The sequence below is a fragment of the Pogona vitticeps genome, chromosome 3 (assembly GCF_051106095.1).
Source record: "Pogona vitticeps strain Pit_001003342236 chromosome 3, PviZW2.1, whole genome shotgun sequence".
Taxonomy (NCBI): Eukaryota; Metazoa; Chordata; class Lepidosauria; order Squamata; family Agamidae; genus Pogona; species Pogona vitticeps.
This window is the reverse complement of record NC_135785.1, coordinates 185,553,734-185,564,211: the sequence shown is the minus strand read 5'-3', so window position 1 is coordinate 185,564,211 and position 10,478 is coordinate 185,553,734.

Genomic DNA, 10,478 nt, shown 5'->3' with positions numbered 1-10,478 from the left:
CTTTTCCTTAGTTGGTTGCATGAAGGGCACACAGTTTTGTAGGTGAGGATTGGCCTATTTTGAATAAGGGTTGTAGAGAAGCCATCAGTGTTTGCTGTCCTTTCCCCAGTTGTTGGCATACTTCCCATGAGTAAGTGGCTATTTCCCTGGCAACACTGGGCCAAGAGAAAAGTGTTAGCAATCTTTTCTTGGTCTCTCCAATGCTGAAATGTCCTGCATAAGATATGTATTGTCTGCCAGTTCTAATAATAGTCATTTGCATTTCTGCAGTCCTATTCATGGCATTACTGACTGCTGTGTTAGCTTTCTTCCATTTGACAACCGTAATCTGTATAATATCTCACTGCAATCTGCTCTCCACTGAAAAGGGGATTTCCTGGCCCAAAGTTTGTTTCCCTTAGAAGTTTAAAATCACTTTGGACCTCCTCTTTAAAGACACTGTATTGACATGTCTTTGGCATGAAGAGGTACACACTCTCCTTTCAGGGTTTCCTTTGAGTTAACAACTTGTAAAATAGGCCCAGAGGTTTTCTCACTTGGCCCTGTGTTTTCCAGCCTATTACCACAGTCCTCCTCCTTTTGAACTCCTGTCACAGTATAAATAATTTCTCCTGCTCTCATGGTATCTGTGCCAAGAATTAAAGAACCTGCCAGATCAGTGTTCACACATATTCTACCTACAGCTTCTTTTCACCTCCTAGCCTACATCCATGGTGTTTTTGTGGGGGAAAAGTAGAGTACTTTAAGCTTCTAGTTGCCAGCATTTTCATGCCCCCATTGATGCCATGGGCACATGGTTCTGATCTCCCAGCTGAAATGTACATTCTGCCTGAGTGGCAGGTACTTATTCTCACTGGAGCTATCCACCCTAGTCGTGTCAGGCAATTTAACTAAAACTTCCCTTAATTCCTTCTGTTCTCTTTGATTTGAACAGACAAGATACTTCAGCCCCATTTTCACCTTTCTAGTGACAGCCCCTTGTGGGGACCACCAGAACAACTTTGTCATTGAGACAAGCAATCAAAAGAATGCTCTTTAGAAGTCTTCCTTCAAAGTGCAGAAGTGATCCTTTTCTTTGCTTTCTTTAAATCATGTATTTTATGCAACTTACACGACTGACTATCATTTTCCTTAAAACTTTGTTTTCCTCAGAAGTGGCAGCTTAAATTCTCTGTTGGAGCCTAGGTTATAAGCTTGGCCTCCATCAGTTTTTTTAAATCTGTCTTCTTAAACTTATTACCCATAATTTGTGGCATCTGTGTCCAGCAGTTTAGGGATCTGTCAGGGAGAACAAGAGATCAAGAAAGACATTTAGAGTGCCTCTAGATTCTAGTCTCTCCACCCCTTGCAACAGTCCGACTATGAGTAGTTGGAAATGGAAGAGGCAAATAACCTGTCACAGAGAGCAATCTGGTTTCTGTTGCCTAAATCTCCATCTTTTCCCTAATTTTGAAGTTCCTTGTTAGTGCAGTTGTATCAGAGTCACAGAAATCCATGTCAGTTAAGCTGCATGCTCGGTGCTATTAGTGACCTCACTGGACCTGGAGGCTGATGCATGTGGTCTTTGCCTTTTACCTTATAAGTGGGACCAAATCAGATATGGTTGGCGCATTTGAACCTCTAGGATTTCTGGTGTTATAGTTTTAACCCTCTGCACTCCCAAAACACAGCAAGTGAATCTTAACTCCAGCGACAGAATTGGTGAGTCCATTTTGGCCATGAGGACAAGTAGCTGCAAGAATGTTTCTTAATGATCTTTCCTGTTGTGGGAATAGTGAGCAAAAGTCCGCATAGTCAAAGCTATGTTTTTTTTTTCTGTAGTGATGTACAGAAGTGAGAGCTGGACCATAAAGAAAGCTGACTGCTGAAGAATTAATGCCTTTGAATTGTGGTGCTGGAGGAGGCTCTTGAGAGTCTCCTGGACTGCAAGGAGAACAAACTTATCAATTCTAAAGGAAATCAAACCTGAGTGCAAGAGGAGAAGGGGATGACAAAGGATGAGATGGTTGGACAGTGTCATCGAAGCTACCAACATGAATTTGACACAACTCCGGGAGGCAGTGGAAGACAGGAGGGCCTGGCGTGCTCTGGTCCATGGGGTCATGAAATGTCAGACACAACTAAACGACTAAATGACAAAGAGAGCTCAAGATGCCATTCTCCACTACCAACGGCCCCTCAACTAGTCACTTGCATGGCTCTGGGGCTTTGGCCTTGTCTTTTTGCTATGTTTACATGGCCTGTAGCTTTATTCTTGTGGGTGATGACTATCCTAGATGTTTCATTCATTCTAGGCAGGGCTCTTCATATTTTGTTCTGAACAGTATCCAGAAAGGAAAACAGACTTTAGTCCTAATTCTTCTTTAGTCTTTATACCATAGAAATGGCAGCCCTTTGTTTTGGTCAAATGTTCAGCATCACCAATAAATTACCTATGCTGGATTTTCTTAACTTGAAAAAAATCATAACGAGAAAAGAACTTCCCCTCACCTAGCACAGAACCCCCAGATTCTGCAGTTTATGGTCTGCCTCCATGGTACATAGCTGTGGTGACCATCACTGCCAATCTTGCATGTTCACCCATTCTCTTCTGAACTTAATTGGGCCATCTTTGATCTAAATCAGCAAGCAGACTTCACCTGATTTTGTCTGTGCACGTATCTTTTAAAATTGTTTTATGAAAGAGGCATACCTTATTGGAACAATCATAAAAACGTTAACTGTGAGGCTATTAAACAGAAATACTTTTCTTTGTGACTGCCCCTTTAAATGTGGGCATATATCACAGTCCTTGACTTTAATCTGTGGTGGTTATTATCCCTACACCTTATTTCTTTCCCCTTTCAGAAATAACTGCTCGGTAACCACCAGTTTGATTAGGAGCACACTAGTATCAGGACCCTTCCTCAAGGCTCTGTTCTGACTCTAATTTGAGCACAAGTAACAATGCATGAAATGAATTCTTATGGGTAATGGATGAGAAGTGGGCATGGTTAATAGAGAATTTTTAAAATAATATTTATGAAAGGAAGTAAAACCTGAGATTTGTCTCTCTACCTGTACAGCTCTAGAAATATAACTTGTCCCTGAGTGGCTCCAGCTGGCACCCTAAGATCTGGCAAAATTATTAAAAACCTAGTCTTAATGACTTCAACCAGAAAGTTACACATTCTGTTTTCAGCACCACGCTCCTCAAATGCTTGACTACAGCTGCACAGTAATCTGTTCTTATTCTGTGTCCAAATCTTTCTTTTGATTTTCATTGGTGTTGCCATCATGACACAAGATTGAAACTGCATTTTTCAGAAACAAGCTCTACGCTAGTTCATATTTTTTCAGCTGTAACATGAACTATGTTGTTTGTTTTATTCCTTGTGGCATTCCCTTGTTGACTGTACCCTTCCTTTTAACTTATGAAACCAGAAATGTGGCAGTCATTTCATTCCTACTGTTGATGCTATTTTTTTTTGTTAACCTGACCTTTACACAGCCAGTTATGTCCAATAATTCATGGAGGAGAGGAAAAAATCACTGCTCTCCCCTCTGTGAAATTTTCAGTGGAATGTCTCGCCACCTTGCCTGTGCCTTCTGAAGTGCTTTGCCTTTGATTAGCATTATCTGTCCTGTTGCCACCATCACCAATGGACACCAACTGCTACTTGCGTGTCCATCTTGGAGACGTTTGTCCTGACATCTCTTATTTTTAGAGGAAAGAGCAGCCTTCCACAAAGCCACTTCTTTCTTTTCCTTTTTGGAAAAAAATGGAGCTTTGAAACACCCTATTTAGCCGGGTCTATTTGCATAAATTGAGTGTCTTCTCTGCTGATGGGGATGGGTAAGATTTAAATGGGCATTAACTGTTAAGCCTGCAGCTGTACAGGTCAGTGGAAGCTGGGAGCTAAACTAGCAGCCACTGCTTCCCTTGGAAACGATGTGGCTCAAAATGGGAACTAATTATCTTGCATCTATTTTATGTTATTATCTTGCATCTCCAAGGAAAAGGAGGAATGCCAAATCAGTGTTATTTTGGCTTGCACACATTAGGACAAATTTGCTTGTAATAATTAGGACATTATTAACATCATTCAGTTGCAGGCATAAATATGGCTCCCCTGCTTTGGATCTTGTATTTTCTAATAACTGGCTGAACTTTCGAAAGCTTCTGCCACTGCAAATGTGCTCTCCAATTATCCCTTTTGAATCTAATTTTTTCATTTGGACAGCATGCCATCTGGCTATGCGTGCATATTTTCTGGAACAGAAAACAGAACTGTTGTACTGTTGACCAACCTAATACAGTATCAGTAATGACAATAAATTATTCACTCACAATGCATAATCCTCAATTGGACTGAAACAATGCTTCGAAACAGATGAGAACTAAACCGAAATCAGAAAAAAACATATTTAGAGACAAATAACTGGATTCCCATGTATGTTTAAGGGAAACATTGGTGTAGCTAATGTTGAAGTTACAAAGAATATTCCTAAAAGAAGCAGAGAAGGGAAACATGCAGCCTTATCTGAAGACTCGTTACACCAGATTGTAAATGTTCCTTCTGGGACATAACTGTCCAAAAGGAGATGCATGCCAGTGCAGCCATAAAAATAGGGAATTATTTGGACTGCATGGCAAAGCTTCAGGAAAACCTGCATGTGCCAACACAGAGCAGATTGAAGTCTCTTATCCAAATCCTGGAAGCTGTCAGCTGCTGCCTCTTTGGCAAAGACCTTTAGTTGTGAATCTGTTACCACAAGGACAGTCCCGAAGTTCTAGTGGTGACACAGGTGGACAAAGACCTAAGAGGAGAGAACAAAATGGCTGTGCGTAGGGAGGAAGAGAGATCTAGGTCCAGAAACCACCAAATGTTTCTTCTACTTGAGCTCATAATTGTCCAGCACCCAAACTGAAGATCGAACAGTTGTGGGCACAATTTTGAGTTGTATAAATACAGAACTTGGTCCTGCTTTCTATTATGATCTTATTGTTTAAAACATTGTAGCTGCTCTGAAAGGTAGTATCTGACAAGCTAATATATAATTTAGGGGAAAGATAGGAAACAAAGGGGGGAAACACTTTGGCAAATATACAGGATACATTGAGATGTTGTTGTTAGGTGCTGCCAAATTGCCCTCAATTTACGGTGACCTCATGAATGAGCAATCTCCCAAATGTCTTGTCCTCAACAGCCCTGCTCAGCTCTTGCAAACTTAAGCCTGTGTGGAGTCAATCCATCTCATATTTGGTCTTCCTCTTTTCATGTTATCGTCAGCCATTCCCAGCATTATAGTCTTTTCCAGGGAATCCTGTCTTCTCATGATGTGCCCAAAGAAGGACAACTTCAGTTTCAACATTTTTTTGCCTCCAAAGATAGTTCAGGCTTCATTTGATTTAGGACTCACTTGTTTGTCTTTCTGGCAGTCCACAGAACCTGCAAAGTTCTCCAGCACCATATTTCAAATGATTAATTCTTTTTCCTTTCAGCTTTCTTAACTATCCAGCTTTTACACTCATACATGGTGACGGAGAATATGATAGTGTGGATGGTCTTGGTCTCTAGCAGTACATCCTTACACTTGCATGATCTTTTCTAGTTCCTTCACTGCTGCTCTTTCAAGTCCCAGTCTTCTGATTTCTTGGCTGTAGTCTCCATTAGGGTTGATGATTGAACTAGGGTATACAAAAATCTCTATTTCAATTTCTTCATTGTCAATGTTAAAGTTGTGTAGTTTTCTGTAGTCATGCTTTTGGCCTTTTTAATGTTCAACTGCACTCATCCTTTTGCACTTTCTTCTTTCACTTTCTCTGAAAGTCATTTCAAGTCATTGGTGCTTTCTGCTAGTAAGATGTCATCTGTGTATCTTGATGTTTCCTCTACCAATTTTCACTCCTTCATTTGAATCTAGACCAACTTTCCATATATATTCAGCTTGGACAGATAAGGGGATAAAATGCACCTTTATCTGACACCTTTGCCTGTAGGAAACCATTCTGCCTCCCCATATTCTGTCCTAGATTTTTGTCCACAATCTAAGTTACACATCAGAATATTTCTGGCATGAGAATATCTCAAGCACTGAGATTTAGCAACCTACAAATTCATATTAAAGGCAGCATGAGACTAACATTTCAAAGGCAGCATTGAAAAGGAATGCCTTCAAGCCACTAGTGGACATTTGTATAGAAAGGGAAAATCATTTGTTCCACTGTTTTACCCTAAGCAGTCTAAGTGGCAGACACTCAAAAAGGCCCCCTGAAGCAGAACTTGATATATGGGCAATACAGATGAATACAGCCCATATATTGAGTGAAGTGGTTTCTAAGGAGTTAAAAATATCAATGTTTTGAATTTAGGCTAGATGCTTACAGAAAGCCAGTTTTCTGCATTGAGATGCTTGTGCATAGTACAATAAGACATGTATTGTGATATCTTGTTCTTCGTTTCTTATTTCCTTGTACCTTTTACTTACTACAGATAGGCCTGTGTTTCTGAATGTATAAACCACTGATGCTGGGATCCAAAGAAGCTACACAAGATCACACAAGGCTCTTGTGTTAACCTGGTTGAACAGTTTCTATTTCTATTCTTTCTTCAAAGCTTTCTGTCATATCAGTTCACAAACTGCTTTTGAATCTTCCCACAGTTCTGAAGACAGGTTCCAATGTGGCAATGTGGCACTTTCAGAACCTTCTAGATGACTTTATTAATTTCATTCCAGCATCTTAACCACATCACATGCTCACAGAATGTGAGAGCTGTTGCTTCAGGAAAAAATTAAAAAGAAAGATAAAGGGCAACATAACAATCCTATTTCATCTCTAGCTGTGACTGCTTTTGACTTGCAGTTCCTTTCAGGTGATCCCGCAGCAAAAGCAGCCCTTGATCCAACAAAGATCACACAACTTGTAAGAAGGGAACAGAGATATCTTGAAGCTGCCTACCCGGGCAGCAACCCTGTAGTTCAGCTAGTTAAGACTTCCCTGCTGTGATAAGATGGGGTTTTTTTAATGGTTGAATTATATCGAATTGAATTATCCATTCAGTTGTATCTGACCCTTGGCAATTTCATGAGCCAGCTCCCTCCATGATTTCAGATCTTGTACAACTTCTCTCAGCTGATTTATATTTTGGCCGGTGCCTGCTCTGATTGCATCCAACCAACACGTTCTTTGGTATCCTCATCGTTTTTTACCGCTGACCATTCTGAACATAATGTCTTTCTCCAATGAAGTTGATCACATGACATGGCCAAAATAACTACGTTTTGTTTATTTGTTATTAAATTATATACACATTTCTAAATGGATATATAAATTAGCTTATACACATTTAATTAAGATTGGTTCCTTTGTCTGATTTTTTTGCTCATGGGCACGTACATAGTATTGACAGTAAATAATATTACTTTATAATAGCAATAATTATCTACTGCCAAATTAATTCCAACATATGGTAACCCTTTCCAGAGCTTTCTAAGTATAGAGTACTCAGAGGCAGTTTACAATTCTCTTCTGATGGGTGTTCTGGGGTTGTGCAGCTCACCCAAGGCTACACAGGCTGGCTCTTTTCTCAAAAGTGTGGAATTGAACTCTTAGCCTCTGGCTCTGCAGCCAGGTACCCAACTCAATTAGCTATCCGGCCACTTGCATTACTTTATATTTCTATATTAAGGCATGAACCCAATATTTAATATTATTTTATACAGTATTTCTGTATAATTTGGAGGGACAGTTGGGAAGCAAACCCACTTCACAGACTTTACCAAGAAAATAGCTGCCCTTTGCTCTTCTGCTTCAGCATGGTGTCTCATAAGTTTATATAAACCTCCGGTGTACAACCATATTTTGCAAACTGAGTAGGTATGGTTAATGCATATCAAAACCAAGGCCTATATAGAACTAAAAACAATTAAACAGAGACCTATAGTAACATTAAGATAGCCAGTGTACTGTGTTTTATAGAATGATGCAGCAGGACTCATGAGACCTGGGTTCAAATCCTTGTTTGACCATGGAAATTCACTGGCAATGAATTTGAATATCTCACATATCTTGTTGACCTTATTGTTGTTGTTTAGTTGTTAAGTCGTGTTATGACCTCATGGACCAGAGCATTCCAGGCCCTCCTGTCTTCCACTGCCTCCTGGAGTTGGGTCAAATTCATCTTGGTAGCTTCGGTGACACTGTCCAACCATCTTGTTCTCTGTCGTCCTCTTCTCCTCTTGCCCTCACGCTTTCCCAACATCAGGGTATTTTCCAGGGAGTCTTCTCTTCTCATGAGATGGCCAAAGTATTGGAGCCTCAGCTTCAGGATCCGTCCTTCCAGTGAGCACTCAGGGTTGATTTCCTTCAGAATGGATAGGTTTGTTCTCTTTGCAGTCCAGGAGACTCTCAAGAGTCTCCTCCAGCACCACAATTCAAAAGCATCAATTCTTCAGCGGTCAGCCTTCTTTATGATCCAGCTCTCACTTCCATACATCACTACAGGAAAAAAACATAGCTTTGATTATGCGGACCTTTGTCAGCAAGGTGAGGTCTCTGCTTTTTAAGATGCTGTCTAGGTTTCTCATCACTTTCCTCCCAAGAAGCAGGCGTCTTTTAATTTCGTGGCTGCTATCACCATCTACAGTGATCATGGAGCCCAAGAAAGTAAAATCTGTCACTGCCTCCATCTCTTCCCCTTCTATTTGCCAGGAGGTGATGGGACCAGTGGCCATGATCTTAGTTTTTTTGATGTTGAGCTTCAGACCATTTTTTGCACTCTCCTCTTTCACCTTCATTAAGAGGTTCTTTAATTCCTCCTCACTTTCTGCCACCAGAGTGGTATTATCTGCATATCTGAGGTTGTTGACATTTCTTCCGGCAATCTTAATTCCATTTTGGGATTCCTTCAGTTCAGCCTTTCGCATGATGTATTCTGCATATAAGTTAAATAAGCAGGGGGGTTATATACAACTTTGTCATATTCCTTTCCCAATTTTGAACCAATCAGTTGTTCCACATCCAGTTCTAACTGTTGCTTCCTATCCCATATATAGATTTCTCAGGAGAAAGATAAGGTGGTCAGGCACTCCCATTTCTTTAAGGACTTATTAGGACCATCAAAGGTCAGATGAGACTTAATGACACATGCCATAATAATACCTTTCCCTAATGGGTACAGAATTTCTGCGACTTACTTCTACTAAAAATGCCTAATTCACAGCTATAGCACATTGTATGTTGTATGAGATACTGCTCAAGTGTTTTTAGGTAATAAAAAATAAGCATAAAAATTTATTTCACTTATATGCATGTATCAAAAAGAGGCAAGAGATACAGCTGCAGAAGAGCCACAAACAAAAGTAATTTATTTTTATCTATTGTTATTCCATATAATCTCGATAGAAAACATACACACACTCAGAGCAAAGAGCACTTTTTTGTTCCACACTGTGGGTTTACCTACATGGTGAAGGCTTGGATAAGAGTGTATGCAGTAGTATCAAGGGATCAGTTTTTCTGATAATTGTGCAGAAAAACAATACATTTCAGCTAGCATTACTACCATCTCTTTTAAAAAGGATCTCACATCATATCTTGAATTTAATAGCCCACACTTCTTCCCCATTTCTGCTTTCATTATATTTATGGGAAAGCTGTTTTCAGGCCAAATGTCATTCCATAACAGCATCTACAATGCAGTTCTACATACAGTATATGAGAAGCTTTTTTGAAAACTGGGAAAACTGATGGACAGTGATAGCAGAAGCCTTTTTAGTAATAGACCTTCCTTCTGTTTGAAATCTAATATGACGAAAATAACTGCATCAATTTGAAGTAGAAGTAATAGTGCAATCCTATATGACATTACAGAGATGTAAGCCCTATCAGGCTCAGTGGAAATTACTCCTAGAGCAGGGTGCATGAAATTGCAATCTGAAAGGTTGAGGACTCTGTGTGAGCCAATAGTTGCTGGTTGAATTCCCTGACTGAATGGTGTGTTAGTGTGAAAATTTTAATTCTGCAGCAACATCATTTTTCGCAAAGTCTTAATTTTTCAAAATCTATCACTTATAAACTACATAAAGTGCCTTCAGATGTTGCCCAGCCATTTCAGCTTGAAGGCATCCTGACCTTTGTCTTAGGTCTAAACCACAGTGCTGCAGACAAAACTCTGCTCACAACCTAGGCAGCTGGCTTGAGCTTCACTCAGCCTTCCATCCTTCCAAGGTCTGTAAATTGAGTACCCAGCTTGCGGTGGGGCGCCCCAATGTCTATGGGTAGCCTGAATAATTAAATTGTAAGCCACCCACAGAGTCCTTTAAGCACTATAGGGCAGTAATAAGCAGCATGCTTTGCTTTTAATCTTTAAATCTTAGCTCTAAAACAGGGGTCCCTGAGTGCTTCTTGAGTGCTGAATATTTGTTGGCACTGTTCTCGGCCACTCAAAATGGTAGATCATGCCTATCAGTATATTAACATGACAAATTCCATA